A 17,485-nucleotide genomic window follows, 5' to 3' on the forward strand; every position below is an offset into this window, starting at 1 on the left:
GTGTTGTCCTCAGTGTAAGTTAGTTTAAGTTAGATTAAGTAGTGTGTAAGCCTAGGGACCTATGATCTCAGCAGTTTGGTCCCATAAGATCTTACCATAAATTTCCAAAAATTTACATTGTATGTCATACACGAGTTTTGCAATTTGGGGAATAAACCAACTGTAGTGGAAGAAAAAACAAGACATAAAAAACAGAATATCGATAGCAAGAAAAGCTTTGAGGGATAAGAGAACTGTGTAAACAACGACTATACGTCGAAGTATTAAGATGCTTTTTTTGAAAGTATTCTGCACCTACATCTACATCTATACTCTGCATGTAACCGGACGGTGTGAGGTGGAAGGTACTTGTGGTACCACTATTTGGTCCCTCCTTTCCTGTTCTATTCGCAAATGGCGCGTGCGAAAAATGATTGTCGGTAAACCTAAGCACCGGCTCTAATTTCTCGAATTTTCTCGTTGTGGTCATTTGTCGAGACGTAAGTGGGACCAAGTATTATGTTCTTCGACACTTTCCGAAATATCCTCTCTCTGAATTTCCATAGTAAACCTACCCGTGGCGCACAGCGCCTCTCTTATGGCGTCTGTCTTTGGCTTTTGTTGAGCACCTCTGTAAAGTTCTTGTGCCGACTACATGATCCCGTAAGGAAACTTGACGTTCTTTATACAGAACCGCAAGTCGCACGATAAACTGTTGAGAAAAGGAGGGAACAGAGGATTTTGAAGTGTGTTGATATAGAAGAATGTTGAAGATTCGATGTGTGGATTGATTAACTAATGTTCAAAATGTGTGTAAATTCCTATTGGACCAAACTGCTGAGGTCATCGGTCCCTGTTTAACTAATGAAGAGCTACTGATTCGAGCCGGAAAAAAGAAATTTATGGCAAAATTTTGCTAAAGAAAAAGGGATCGTTTGGTAGTAAATACTCTGAGGCGTAAAACATCTGGTGCTCGCAAAGGAATGTCAGTGACAAAATAGAGTTTGCAGGCTGTATTTTTTCATGTCCGTAAGCAAACGAATGTTGGTGAAAAAACAGAATTTGTTGGCTGCTTTTTTCATGTCCGTATAAATGCTGGTATAATTTCCAATCTTTATTCATGCATATGTTCCACCAACAGTAAATTTTTACCCTAAATTTTCATGATTACTTTTCATTTGCGTTTCATCAATGTCTCTATTTCTGTTTAAAATTAGTGTTTCATTTCCATGAAGACACTTTGGTTTGATGACTACATTGTAGGGTCTTGGTTTTGTGTATTTTGAGTCGCATTGTTTGTTATAGACATCTTTTGTACACTTAAAAACTAATTTCATTTCCTGACAATGAATTTCGTAGCCACTCTCTTCCAGGCCAGTTTACTGCACAATTTTGCCTAAATTTCTGAAATAAGAAACTCTCTCTATTTTCCCGTATCTAATTTTTAGAATTTCGGATGCCTGGCTCTGGTACCGTTATTTCTCAAATGATATTTGGAGCACTACGGTTTGATTTGTTCCTTTAAGAGTTTCTATTTGCTTGTTTGTTTGCTGCTTCAATGTCTCTGCATAGAATCACAAGATCGTCCACAAAAGGTGAGCAGTCCATCCTTGTTTTATGTAAAGAATGCTCCAGATATGACATTTTATTGCCTTGTTCGCATGTAGGTACACTGGATTACTAGTTTCGGCAGGGCTAAGCTCCCATGTTCTGATCTACAAGGCTAAAAAAATTACAAAAATATTACACTTTTTAGCTGTAATCGTAAATTAACAATTTCTCATAAGTTCTTTTTTGACATATCCTCGGTCTAAAGGTTATTAAATCAAGTTGTGCGATTAATCGCATGTTTGTTTTTGTGCCACCGTAATGGACTGTAAATCTGAAATTAAAAAATAAAATACTTTAACATAAGTTATTACCACGTAATACACAAATTCCAATATGTAGGTACTTAACACTATCTCATGACAAAAAGGGAGTAAAACATTAAAAAACTATAACAGTGTCCCCAAGGCAATACAGAGTCAGAAGGTGTGGCGTGGTGGTACTCCTCTGTATTACTCTACTAGCCCATCTGGAATGCGGCAGTATGTAGCAGGCAGCCAACCCAGACACGTGCAGCACTTCTCTATGTGCCACTCCTGTTTGACTCTGTGTTGCCATTGGGAAAAAATTACATTTTTTAAATGTTTTAGTCTCCTTTCATCACGAGGTAGCGTTATCTATGTCATATATTGGAATTTGCATAGTACACAGTACTTACTTACGTAAAGGTTTATTTTTTAATTTCAAATTCAGAGTTCATTTCGATGGTACAAACCAAACCTGCGGTTCATCGCACCACGTGATGTCATAATCTGTACACTGAGGATTTTTCAAAAATAGCTTACGAGAAATCTTTAATTTACAATTACAGCTACAACAGTGTAATACTTTTGTAATTGAAGTAACCTTGAATATCTGAATATGGCAGTTTAGTCCCGCCGAAAGCAGTAATACAGGGTACATACATGCTATAAAGGCGTTAAAACTTCATATGTGAAGTTTTTCGTGCTTTGAATTGATAAATGCTCTCCAGTCGACAATGTGTAGTATTTATACTACATTTTTGAGTGTCGCTAATGCGACTGCTTTGTCATTTTAAAGGCCCAATCTAAGTTTTTGGCACTATGAGATCGCTTTTCTAAGACGAAATGGATAGATTCCGCCACATTCTCTCACACGTGTTTTAACTTAAAAATGTTCCGATGTTTCTCCCTATAAATTTGTCTTATTTTGCACGATGGCGGGTGGTAAAGCGTTCGCGTCAGTCAAGACGAAGGACGAATGTGGAGGCTGGCCGTATGCCCTCGTCTGTTCACCCTGTGAGTGAACAGGTGGCCGTTCCTTCGGCATGGTCCGTGCAGGAACAAGTGGCCAGGGGTTTGATAGTTATCGGGAACTGCAATGTTAGGCGCATCATGGAGCCCCTTAGGAAGATAGCACTCGGTATATCTGCCGCGGGGCCTTATCAGAGATGTGCAGGCGGCCTTGCCTGCGGCTATCGAGAGTACAGGTGCAGTCTGCAAGTTGTGGCTCAAGTCGACACCTGTCGCATGGGTTCTGAGGCCATCCTCAGTTCTGGCGGCTGGCAGAGGTGGTGAAGACTGCTGGCCTCACAGGCGGGGTGCAAGCAGAGCTCACAGTGCAGCATCGTTCCCAGAGTTGATCGGGGTCCTTTGGTTTGGAGCCGAGTGGACGGTCTCAACCAAAGGCTTCGTCGTCTCTGTGATGGTCTTGGCTGCAGATTTTTGGACCTGCGTTGCCCGGTGGGGATTTGTGGGACCCCCCTTGATCGGTCAGGGTTGTACTACACAAAGAAAGCAGCTACTCGGGTAGCAGAGTATTTGTGGAGTGCTCATGGTTTTTTTTAGGCTAGGCTGTAGTTTGAGACACTTCCGCAAACACTCGCCAGTCGGTACACATATAGGGAAATCAGACCGCGTTCAGGGTAAAGACAGTGCGACTGTAAAAATTTTGTGAGTAAATTGTCGAAGTATTCGTAACAAAGTTCCAGAATTTACTGCTCTCCAGGAAAGTTCTCAACTTAGAATTATTCTTGGGACTGAGAGCTGGCTAAAACCCGAAGTAAAAAGCTCTGAGATATTTAGGGAGTCTTGGAATGTTTCTTCTAAAGACAGATTAGAGGCCGTAGGAGAGGGAGTCGACAGAAATATTGTCTGTACTGAGGTTGAAATTGAGTGTGATAGTGAAGTTATCTGGCCGCGCATAACAGGTCTAGGTTAATTATTGGAAGTTTTTACAGACCACCCGACCCTGCTGTGACAGTTCGAGAGTCATTCAAAGAAAGTTTATGGTCAGTTGTATATAAATACCCAGACCATGCAGTACTAGTTGGTGGTGTCTTTAACCTACCGGCTATAGACTGGGACGTGTACGGATTCATTGCAGTCTTGTGAAGAAATTTTCAACACCTTTTCCGTAAACTGTCTTGAGCAACTAATTCGGCAGCCGTCGCGCAATGTAAGTATCTTTAACCTTGTCGCTACAAACAGGCCGGGCCTTATCAATGGCGTCAGTATACAGACAGGGATTAGTGATCATGATATCTTCATAGCAACTATGGTTGTGAAAGTTAGTAAATCAGTCAATAAGGCTAGAAAGGGCAGACAAGCTGTTCTTAGCATCTCACGTAGACAATGAACTGCTGTCATTTACTTCCAGAATGATGAGCACGGAGGAAATACGGGAAAAGTTTAAACAGATTGTAAATCACGATTGCAGTCTTTCTCAGCGTATTTCACGGCCAAGCAGCTATATAGATATGCAAGATATGCAGAACACAGCATCCCGACACTTCGCCAGAAGATGATGGGTACGAAACTCATTGAAACGTTGCGACAAGACGACGCCACTACTCGGCTGATAACCCGAGAAGAATTCATCAGATTGTAAATCGTGCTCTGGACAAATATGTGCCTAGTAAGTGGATTAAGGACAGAAAAGACCCATCGTGGTTTAATAATGAAATTCGGAAAATGCTGAGGTAGCAAAGGCTGTTGCACTCTCTGTTCAAAAGAAGACGCGCAAATGACGACAGGCAAAGATTACTAGAGACTCATGCGTCAGTGGAAAGATCTATAGGCGAAGCATACAATAACTTCCATCGTCATACCTTAGCTAAAGATCTGGCGGAGAACCCAAAAGAATTTTGGTCCTATATAAAATCTCTAAGCGTGTGTAAGGCTGCCGTCCACTCACTTCTTGACCAGGTCCGGATGGAATCCAATTCAGTTTTAAGTAGAGTATTCTGTGTCACTGACCCCTTGCTTAGTTTGCATTTATCGCGAATCTCTTGACGTGCACAAAGTGCCAAGTGACAGGAAAGAAACGCAAGGAGTCCTGTATGGAGAAAGGGCAAAAGAACGGACCCGCCAAACTACAGACCGGTATCCTTAACATCGGGTTTCCACAGAATTTTAGAGCAAATTCTAAGTACGAATATAATGAATTTCCTAGAGGCCGAATTAGTACGCTTTAGAAAGCATCGTTCGTGCGAAATCCAGCTTGCTCTCTTTTCTCACTGTGGATGAAGGGCAACAAGCGGTATCTATATTTCTAGATTTCCGAAAAGCATTCGACACGGTACCCCACTGCAAGCTGTTAATGTGCATGCGGAATGGGCTCCGAGATGTGTGACTCGGAGACTCCTTAAGTAATAGAAAGCAGTATGTTGTCCTCGGCGGCGAGTGTTCCATTGGAGGCAGGGGTAACATCAGGACTGCCCCAGGAAAGAGTGACAGGACTGTTGCTATTTTATATACCGGGTGCGTCAAAAAATATACACACACTTTGAACTGTCATAGACAATTTATTTCCCGTTCTACAAGGTTATATATCTGTGAGAAAGTAATGTTAGGCTTCTTCAACAGGTGGCAGCAGTGGCAAGGAAGTAGCTGCAACATGGCCGACGTGCGTTTGAGCTTTGAAGCGCGGAAGCAGATAATTAAGTGGTACTGGAAGTTTGAGAATGTAGCTGCGGTTCGAAGACAGTGGAGAAGTGAGTATGGTACAGAACCACCTTCAAGGTTAACAATTACACGTCTATGAGACAAATTCGAAATTCATGGAACAGTGTGTGATGTGCATAAAGGTCGATCAGGACGACCTCGTACAGCTACAACTGCGGTCTTGGAACTGTTTCAGCGTTCACCTCAAAAATCTTCAAGGCAAGCGGCACGTGAGAGTAATGCAGGTGTTAGTAGTGTGCTACGCATTCTGAAGAAAGGCAAGTTTCGTGTGTACATTCCAAGGCTGGTGCAACAGCTAAGTGACGCCGATCCAGATCGAAGGTTAGAATTTTGTGAATGGGTTCAGGAGATGGTGAGACGTGAACCGGGATTTATGGGTAGCATAATTTGGTCGGATGAAGCCCAATTCAAACTCAATCGAACTGTCAATAAGCACAATTGTGTGTACTAGGCTGAAGATAATCCTCACATTACAGTTGAAAAGGCTGTGAATTTGCCAGGTGTAAATGTGTGGTGTGGTTTGTGTGCAAGGGGACTCATTGGGTCTTTCCGCTTTGAAGGTACTGTATCTAACAATGCTTGCTGACTCCATATTTCCTGCCATTCGTGCATTATACGGTAATGATGAGTTTTATTTCCAACAAGATGGCGCCCCGCCGCACTATCATAGGGACGTACGAGCATACCTGGATGACAATGTGCCAGGCCAGTGGATAGGACGCGACCAATTGAGTTTCCTGCACGCTCTCCAGACCTCACGCCGCTGGATTTCTTCTTATGGGGCACAGTAAAAGATGAGGTGTACAAACGTAAACCACGTAACCTGGAGACACTTTGGAATGAGATTCAGGCGGTGTGCGTAGAAATCTCATTGGACACTTTGGTACGATGTACGGAATCAGTGGTGACTCGTAATCAGAAATGTATTGATGCTGAAGGCCACCAGTTTGAAAATCAATCACATTTGCAAAGTACATTTATTTTTCCAATTGGACTTTAAGCTTTCCATTTCCAGAAATTTAACATTGTAGAACGGGAAATAAATTTTCTATGACGCTTCAAAGTGTGTATACGTTTTTTTGACGCACCCTGTATACATAAATCATCCGCAGACAGAGTGAGCAGCAATCTGCGGTTGTTCGCTGATGATGCTGTGTTGTACAGGAAGGTGTCGAAGAAAAGTGATTGTAATTTGATAGAAGATGACTTAGGCAAAATTTATAGTTGGTGTGATGAATGGCAGCTGGCTCTTAATGTAGAAAAATGTAAGTTAATGCGGATGAATAGGAAAAACAAGCCCATGATGTTCGGGTATGGCATTAGTAGTGGCCTGCTTGACACAGTCACGTCGTTTAAGTATTTGGGGGTATAGTTGCGAAGCGATATGAAATGGAACGAGCATGTGAGGATTGCGGTCGGGAAGGCAAATGGTAGACTTCCTTTTATTGGGAGAGTTTTAGGAAAGTGTGGTTCATCTGTAAAGGAGACCGCATACAGGAGTACTGTTCGAGTGTTTTGGATCCGCACCAGGTCGGTTTGAAAGAAGACATTGAAACAATTCAGAGGCGAGCTGCTAGATTTGTTACCGGTAGGTTTGATCAGCATACATATGTTATGGATATGCTTCGGGTGCTCAAGTCGGAATCCCTGGAGGGAAGAAGATATTCATTTTGAAGAACACTACTGAGGAAGTTTAGAGAACCGGCACTTGAAGCTGACTGCAGAACGATCCTTCTACTGCCGCCATATATTTTGCATAGGGACCAGGAAGATAAGATACGAGAAATTACGACTTATACGGTGGCATATAGATAGCCGTTTTTCCCTTCTGTCTGTGAGTGGAACAGGAAAGGAAACGACTAGTTGTGGTAAAGGGTACCCTCCGCCACACACCGTACGGTGGCCTGCGGAATGTGTATGTAGATGTAGATGTAGGCGTAGATTCAGTGTCTGAATATCAACTGCGGTGATCCTGACATCAAAACCTTGTTCTTTCCGAATACAGAAGAGAGTTACTTTCCACTAAATCTTAGTTTTTTTAACACAATCTACGTAAGTGTGGTGTGCGTACTGTAAGACCTTCGGTACACACACCATCAGATTATTTGACTTGTCGCTCTAACGAAGTAGGCGAGTGTCAGCAATGTGTCTCGTGGTCTTATCGTGGCGTGTTTATCTTCTGCCGTTAGGTCAGACGATAGAAATGCCACTTGCACGCTTAGAGTAGCAGATTGACGGTGACCAACTTTAAACAGAACTTGATTAATTTTCACACTCATTTATTAAAATAATAAAAAATAAAGACATTACGTAACTTGATTCTGGATGCTGTTTACAGTTGACAATCTGAAGTTCCTTTGGTCTTGGTACGTTAATCTCATTCTCACATATCTCTGATACTTGACAAAGTGTCTATTCATTTATCTTCATGGCTATGTACAGGAACATGATAATGTTATTAGGCGCAGACTCAAACTTGACTACAGACTAATGCAGACTGATCTAGTCGGAGGTCTGTACACTCGTTATAATACCTCGCTCGTTGAGGTATCACTGCGCGAGTGTGATCCCCGAGGAGAAAAGGTTCTATGTTAGCAGCAATCTCATTGGCTGCGTTACATATTAATACGCGGATCGGCGGAAGCAGAATTTGGTCCGTCTCTATGACAGCGCCATCTCGTAGTGCGGAGACGGACGAGCGCTGCGCCTGCACTGTTGTGCTTAGCGGGGCGCACTCTAGTGGGAAAGTTGTGTACGCGCTGACTACGCGGAACTATGTACACAACAGTAAGCAAACATTTTTAATAATTGTAATAAATTTTGTGATGTCTGACAATTAGTTTCTAATTTGTTCTGTGCAAGATGCATTTCATCTGAAAACAGTTTGACATTCGCCAGTTTTGCATTCTAGTTGTTGTTTTGCTGGGTACATGAGACACTGAGATGTAATTTCGTTGGGGAAAGAAAGATGGGATATTCATCTATAGTTATTAACAATCGTTCTGTCTTCCATTTTATGTGAATGTATCAGTGCAGTTTCCCAACCGGCCGCTGTGGCCGACCGGTTCTAAGCGCTTCAGTCTGGAACCGCGCTGCTGCTACAATCGCAGGTTCGGGCATGGATGCGTGTGATGTCCTTACGTTAATTAGGTTTAAGTAGTTCTAAGTTCTAGGGGACTGATGACCTCCGATGTTAAGTTCCATAGTGCTCAGAGCCATTTGAACCATTTTGCAGTTTCCCAGTAATTTGAAACTTTCTCATTTTGCCAAATGTTTTGCATCATAAATGTAATTAATTTTAAGGCGTCTCTGCCAAGTGATTTCACCAGAGGCTTTGTTACCAGGTGAGTCAATAAATAGGCCGCAATGGACATAATAAGGCATATAATTCTATATTTCGCTCCTATACGTATCTAGAAGTGGCAGCACATGTCACGTGGAAGTAGGCGATGAACAGTATTCCGAGTCCAATGGCTAATAGTAAAAATTCGGACCAAGGTGGTACGTGTTCCATGAGTGTGTACCCGACTAGAACAACGCCATTTTTGTGAGCCGAGGGACTGACGCCAGAGCACGTCCATAGCGAAATTCGTCCCGTATATGGTCAAAACTGTATTTCGTGCAAATTTTTGTTGAGCTGGATACAGGAATACAGCAAAGGACAAGAAAAAGTTTCAAACAAGGAGTGTCCTAGCCGTCCTCGTTGTCTGGCGACTGCACATTGTTTCCCCGTCTACGGGTATTTGGTTAGCTCCAGGACACATCGGTATTGTGTGCTGCAGCAGTATAAAGAATCAAATAAACTTGTTACATGCAAACACTGCCATAAGAGTATGAAGTTACAGCCTGTTAACGCTAAGTCGAGCGATGGGATAAGCGTTTAAGTTTACAAGGGGAGTGTGTTAAAAAGGAAAGTAAATTTCACGCTGTGACTCGCGGCTTTGATGTCTCTAACCCTGTCTGCAATTTATTTATTGACTTAGGCTCGTATTTTTTGATATTTTAATTTGTCTACAAATTTCCTTTTCATTTGGTGCCTGTGAATCTAGATTGATTTTTTGTGGTTGTTATTGTTGTTGCGGTCTTCAGAAGACTCGTTTGATGCAGCTCCGTACGCCATACAATAGAGCTAAGCTCCGTGGTTCATAGGAGGCCCACTTTTTGAGTACCCCCGTTGGTCTGTGATCCTTAAGATGTTTGCTTCATGGAGGAGATGGAGAAGGTCGAAGCTAGGAGTGGATTGGCTAGTAAGTGCAAGAGAGCTACAGAAATGTTGCCATATTCCAATGGAAGCGATACAAGAGAGTAATTCCAGGAGAAAACTTCCATATCCATAATAAGTAAATAATAAACTAGCCTGGAAAATATTTCAAGCACCTCAAGATAACAAATTCAACTTAAATCATCCGCTCCCGGCGCGGATGTTGTACGTGAGGCTTCCTATCATGAGGGTGATGGAAATAACTGAAGAGAAGTTGTAGATTCTTCATTTCGTATCTCCTGTAAGGAGCATGGGATTAAAATTACCGAAATCCAGCCAATAGAGAGAAGTATCGATAATGTTTCTTTCTGCACTTTATCCACGTACGAAATAGGAAGCGGTGAAAATAACAGTGATACGCCAAATGCTCTCCACCACACACTGTAGGATGCAATACGGAGTACGTATGCGGCTTTAGGAGATGCAGTTGCTTCTAAAAGAAAGAAGGGAGATTAGGGTTTAACGTCCAGTTGAAGACAAGATCATTAGGGATTAGCACAGTCTCAAGTTGGGAAGGGATGGGGAAGGAAATATACCGCATCTTTTTCAAAAAAAACTATCCAGGACAGCTGTCCCTGGGAGAACAGTTATTGTTCAGTCACGTACGCGTACTATTCGTATGTAACGATCTGAGTTTGGCTGGAAGCTGAAACTTAAACGAGATTCATCACTGCTGCGTTTTTTTTTCTTTCTGGGGTAAGAATTGCTATAAGAAGGACAGTGAGAATGGATTCTAGAAAAATAAAATGATGGTAAATTAGGACAGAAGTATCACGATGAGAGGAAGAGCAGACAGTGCAGATATTGTACAAGAGGGAAAGTGGTTGTAGCACCTCCTCTCAGTATGCAATCGCAACATGCTGCTGCTCCACGCATAAGCTCTCGGACATGTTTAATACCGCACCTTTGGATCCTTCTGATTTCCCTGAGGGGTGAGGTTAACCAGCGGAATGGAAAAGCACCTAGAATTATTCGCGAGTGTAATTACCGATAAATTAATTATCCGGGCCAGAACCTGGCGGAACTAAAAGTGAGGCGGGTTCGCCGAGAACTGCTTTCCGATTAATCACCCCGCAGAGGTAGCCGCAAACGGAGAAATACGGGGCCTGGTGGTGTGCCAGCGACGCTGTTCCATTAGGCTGCCACACATACAATCTCCCAGCGAACCTCTACTGTGCTCTCTTTACACAGAAAACTAGCAATTTCCGTAAAAAAGATGTAACGATACAGGTAGCGGAGTATTAATTTACTGCTATATCAAAAGCACTGTGCGAATGGTGCTTTGTATTGCACTTTCCAACACTGTAATAAAAATTGTTTGTAATGTTGGCAATTACTATGAACCCAGAGGTTGTAATTTACAGTGTCCTGTGCTGTGTCTCCACCAGTCGCTACGCACAGTCGCAGGATCAAAGGACGCCACATAATAGGCAGTCTCAGTGTGGCCGACACAATTAGCATGGTCAGTCGCGTCCTAGATGGCCCTGGTACTAGGAACTACTTTGTGCTTCGCACAAGCCGCTGTTAAATACTGAGGTGAGAAGGGTCATGGTACACCTCCTCATATCGTGTCGGAGCTCCTTTTTGCTGGTGTAGTGCAGCAACTCGACGACGCAAGGACTCAACTAGTCCTTGGAAGTCTCCTGCAGAAATATCTAGCCATGCTGTGTCTACAGCTGTTCATAATAGCTTAAGCGTTGCCGTTGCAGGATTTTGTGCACGAACTGATTTCTCGATTACGCCCCATAAATGTTCGATTGCATTCACGTCGGGCGATCTGGGAGAATCGATCGAATTGTCGAGTGTGTTCTCCAGACCTATGGCGAACAATTGTGGCCTGGTAACATGACCCCTTTTCACCCATAAAAATTCCATCGTTGTTTGGGAACATGAAGTCCGTGAACGACTGCAAGTAGTCCACAAGTAGCCGAACATAAGCACTGCCTGTCAATGATGAGTTCAGTTAGACCCAGAGCACCCAGCCATGTAAGCACAGCCACACCACTATGGGACACCACCAGCCTGCACAGTGATTTGTTAACAACTTGGATCCATGGTTTCGTGGGCTCTGCGTCTCACTCGAACACTGCCATTAGCTCTTACCAACTGAAATCGGGACTCGTCTGATCAGGTCACGGTTTTTCAGTCGTCTAGGGTCTCACTAATGTGGTCACGAGCACAGGAGATTCACTACAGGCGATATCGAGCTATTAGCAAAGGCACTCGCGTTGGTCGTCTGATGCCGTAGCTTATTAACATCAAATTTCGCGGCACTATCCTAACGAATACGTTCGTCGTATGCCCCACATTGGCTTCCGAGTTTATTTCACGCCGTGTTGCTTCTATGTTAGCACTGACATCTCTGCGCAATTACCGCTGCTATCGGTTGTTAAGTGAAGGCAGTCGGCCAATGCTTTCTCCGTGGTGAGAGGTAATGTCTGAAATTTGGTATTTTCGCCACGCTCCTGACACTGTGCATCTCGGAATAATGAACTCTCTAACGATTTCCGAAATCGAATGTCCCTTGCCTCTAAGTCCAGCTACCACAGCGCGATCAAAGTCTGTTAATTCTCGTCTTGCGGCCATAATCACATGGGAAACCTTTTTACATGCATCACCAAAACTTAGAGAGAAGATCGATGAAGTACCGTAACATACTAGCTACTTGGTGGACATGAATTGAAGTATGGGAGCACGTTGCCAGAAGTCTCCCAGTCGCGCAGAGGGAGCTGGACAGCACATGGCCACTTCAGGAAGGCGTTCGATACAGTTCCGCACTGTCGCCTGATAAACAAAGTAAGAGCCTACGGAATATCAGAGCAGCTGTGTGGCTGGATTGGGGAGTTTTTAGCAAACAGAACACAGCATGTTGTGCTCAATGGAGAGACGTCTACAGACGTTAAAGTAACCCCTGGCGCGCCAAAAGGGAGTGTTATGGGACCATTGCATTTCACAATATATATAAATGACCTAGTAGAAAATGTCGGAAGTTCCATGCGGCTTTTCGCGGATAATGCTGTAGTATACAGAGAAGTTGCAGCATTAGAAAATTGCAGCAAAATGCAGGAAGATCTGCAGTGGATAGGCACTTGGTGCAGGGAGTGGCAACTGACCCTTAACGTAGACAAATGTAATGTATTGCAAATACATGGAAAGAAGGATCCCTTATTGTATGATTATATGATAACAGAACAAACACTGATAGAAGTTACTTCTGTAAAATATCAGGGAATATGCATACGGAACGATTTGAATTGGAATGATCATATAAAATTAATTGTTGGTAAGGCGGGTACCAGGTTGAGATTCATTGGGAGAGTCCTTAGAAAATGTGTCCATCAAGAAAGGAGGTGGCTTAAAAAACACTCGTTGGACCAATACTTGGGTATTGCTCATCAGTGTGGGATCCGTACCAGGTCGGGTTGACGGAGGAGATAGAAGAGATAGAGAAGATCCAAAGAGGAGCGGCACGTTTTGTCACAGGGTTATTTGGTAAGCGTGATAGCGTTACGGAGATGTTTAGCAAACTCAAGTGGCAGACTCTGCAAGAGAGGTGCTCTGCATCGCTGTGTGGCTAGCTGTCCAGGTTTCGAGAGGGTGCTTTTCTGGATGAGGTATAGAATATATTGCTTCCCCCTAGTTATACCTCCCGAGGAGGTCACGAATGTAAAATTAGAGAGATTCGAGCGCGCACAGAGGCTTTTTGGCAGTCGTTCTTCCCGCGAACCATACGCGACTGGAACAGGAAAGGGAGGTAATGACAATGGCACGTAAAGTGCCCTCCACCACACACCGTTGGGTGGCTTGCAGAGTATAGATGTAGATGTAGATGGCACGACGTCAGCGTGATTACGGCGCAATATGGGGCTGGCCCTGCAAACTGAGGCAACTGAGGTAACTGGAAGAGAAAGTGTGTGTCAACCAGCGACCAGTTATGGTACGCTGTGGTGGTTTTTTTCGTTGCAACAAGGCCAGGAGACAAAAATTTGGATGACTTCACACGGGGAAGAATCATTGGGTAACAGGAAGAAGGGCGGAGTGTGAGGACTGTAGTCCAAGAGTTTGACATTGTTGGCAGCATTGTTTCACGTACTTGGGGAGTGTTCCGAACTACAGTCACTACAGCCCGATTGAGAAAAAGTGGTCGGCTACAGTCACCTACAGCAGCGTATGACCGCTGCACTGTCCAAGAGGCCAGAAGGAATCCACTTCAAACGGTAGGTGTAATTGCAACCACATTTAACAAGACCGCAAGACATGCAGTATTTCGCTCTACAGTGGCACTGTGACTGAATGGGCGTTGTCTCTTTGCCCGATGATCGGTGCGTTGTGTTATGTTGACACCCGAACATTAGCAGCTCTGTTTTAGATGTGTCAAGAGCACAGGGATTTGACCAGCCATGAGTAGGGTCATGTGCTCTGCTCGTATGATAGCAGGTTCAGCATGAGTGGAGAATCTGAATGCATTCTCAGATGGCGAGATGTATGATCCACCCAGATCCACTGCCGAATGAGATAGTTTTGGTGGTCCAGGTGTTAAGTTGCGGCGGGGCATAATCTCTGAACACGGCACAGTCACGGCAAACGTTATTGTGACACTGTGCTCATTCAGATGCATATTTTCAGGAGTGCATTAGGATCTGACTTCATTTCTATAGAGGATAAAGCGCGACCGAATCGAACAGAGCAGGTGGAGCTGCTCTTGGACCTAGAGGACATTAGGCGAATGGTCTGACGTGCCCGTTCCTCCAGTTTTAATTTCCATCGAGCACATGTGGGTTCTGGTGGAGGGTAGTATTGCAGCACGGCCACAAGCACCAGCAACCGTCCAGCAGTTCTGAATCGCGCTGCTGGAGGAATGGAACGCCACACCGCTAGAATTACTTACGCCAAGCTTCTGGCCAAGATGGCAGTTGCAGCGCATGCGTTGCTCTCCTTGGTGATCACACATCCTATTAGAAACCATGACCCGCCTTTTGTACTGTCCAAACGGCCATCATAAATAGCAGCATCTTCGGTGTAACTAATGTATTTGAATAAAAGTATCATTTCTGTTCGTCTCATTGCGTATTTCTTTTAGTTATCGTCTGTACTATAGTGTAGCAGCTCTTTATGCATGGTCCAAGTCTTAGCGAGCTGTGTTACTTGGCAATGACACACCAGGCGAAAGTTGGTTTCGCCTTTAAGTTTCGGACACCAGTGTATCTGATGCATCCGGCAAATAGCTCACTGGATGACTTTCGTACGCCAAGCGCATTATTTAAGCGATCGCGCGCTGGCAATTCGCCAGTTCTCGCCAGTCCAGCAGTTATCGCCCAGTTCCAGCAATGATCGACAAGTTACAGCAGTTCTTCAGTTCTACAGTCACCTACAGGTTATCTACAGTGCCGATCAGTTCTAGTCGTCAGTTTACGCCGAGTCTATAACATTATTCAAAATGATAGCCAAAGTGATTTCCTATGGAGTTGCTGAACTTAAAACTTTCTCCATATAGAACTTCAATTACATTAGTTAACATCTGTTGTGTGTTATTGTATCTGAGGTTCAGAACTTTATATTAGTGCCACAACTTCTCTGGAAAGCCAGAGTTCAGTATATGTTGATGTATACTGTTTTAATAAATGGTTATCATTATTCTCATGTGTGTTCCTGGTGATTCGTTTTACATATTGCTCAGTGAAGATACGTAGCTGTCCTGGAAGAAGGCCCCTTCCATTTACCTATGGATATCTGTGGAAGGGGTTTGCTTCCTGCTACCTTTGTTGGGCACCTATATTTCGTAAACACAGCAGCTTGTTAACTGTCCAGAAGAACACTGCAAATGAAGTTTACGATCGTGATACAATGACGTTGTAGAAAGATAGAGATATTACAACAGTCAAATTGTTCTCCAATCTTACACACGCTGAGATTGAATGGAACAAATGTTTTTTAAACTTGAACCTTCCTGGCACATTAAAACAGTGTGACGGGCCGTTGCTTGAAGGCGGGACTATTGCCTCTTGCGGGGAGTGCTGTACAGAAACACGACCCATTAATCATATTTATACTCTTACTTCTGCTGGGACCTCACCTCTTACCTTCTAAAGCTCACGGAAGTTTTCCTGCGTGACTTGTGGGGTTTGGGAGAAAGGAAACTGCGGCGACGTAGCTTAGCCACAGCGTGAATAGATAATACGAAGTTTATTTCTAGGTATTTTATCAAAGTTTAACAAAATTTCTGCTTTAAATACTTGGAATCATGAAAGTAATTGGGAAACGGAAAAGCTTGGGTGATTCAGCTGCCCCTACCTATGGATTTTAATAACCCGCAACACCTTCAAATATCTCACCCAGGATTTTCATATTCTGTTGCTTGCTATGCGCAGACTATTAGCGCTAGAGAAAATATGAAAAGGATCTTTTTGCAGGAATTTTAATATAGTTTAACTTCGTACTGGGATACGTCTTCGACAGAATCGTCAGTAAAGAATAATTACTTGTTCAAAGCTGCAGTTAATACAACGTTATATTGCAAGCTAAAGAAGCGTAGAAGTTGGTACCACCTCCTGAATGGCTGCTACAAATTTTCGTTATGTGAGTTGTTCATGAGACGATACCGCTCGAAAAAGCATTTTATCCTGTGAATTCGAGAGCAGTGGCCTCTCACCAGAACCAGTTCTTGGCCCTACCCGGTGCAGCGGAAATAAGGGTAAGATGAGGTACAGGTAATGCGTCTGCAAAATTCAATCAGTATGTACTGCAAGTGGAATGTGACAATTGAGCAATTTCCCGAATAAGGGTCCATAGGTCTATGTCCCTTTATCGGGAAGTTACTTAAAATTAGCAGCTTATGTAGAATACTGTACCCAGACTTCGTTTCATTATCTCAGTACAAGTCAGCGCTTCCCATTCAGCTTAATGTAGCGAGTGCTTACGTGCAGGTCCACTTTCTGAGAGCATCACGTATTGGTTCAATACTAGGCTCACTAACTTATGAAAGTACATACAAATCATTCCGACTTTGCAAACAGAAGTACACTAATGGAGCATAGAAAAACCTGAGACTATCAATAGTGGCGTTTGTATCAAATAAAGCTAGAAAAAGGAAAGTATGTTAGTCATTTTTTAAGTACTTGAAGGAGAAAGTAGTTCGTGGATAGATAATATGCTTGAAGATAGTCGCCAACAACCACACGTTATTTAGAAACTAGACATCCGTGCAGAACAGGAAGAATAATTATAATAATTGGAAGAAGAAGAAGAAGAGGAAGAGGAGGAGGAGGATGAGGAGGACAAACAAAAGGTCCTTCAGTAACTATAAAATACACGCCACAAACTGTCCATCGTAATGTATAGAGCACAGAAGAAAATGTATTTTATTTGAAGAGGTGATTTCGTTACCAGTTTACTTTCCGTTATTTTATTTTTGCACCTTCCTGAGAGTTCACTGATCGTAGGTATTATTACAAAAAATATTATTGTTCTGTGTTAATCTATTATGAGGTTTAAAATAACATTTTATGAAAATAATGTTTGATCATTGTAACCAACTAACACTGATTTATGGGAAAAGGGCCTATAAATATTTATCAGAAATATTTTCGCATTAAAAGTGTAGGTTAAAATGTGTAACATTGTGGAAAGATTTAGTTAATAGTTGTACACATCATATTGAACAATGGTTGTATACCAGAATCAGCTTGTAATTCAAATATATTAAAGGTCACTA

The sequence above is a fragment of the Schistocerca piceifrons genome, chromosome 1 (assembly GCF_021461385.2).
Source record: "Schistocerca piceifrons isolate TAMUIC-IGC-003096 chromosome 1, iqSchPice1.1, whole genome shotgun sequence".
Classification (NCBI taxonomy): Eukaryota; Metazoa; Arthropoda; class Insecta; order Orthoptera; family Acrididae; genus Schistocerca; species Schistocerca piceifrons.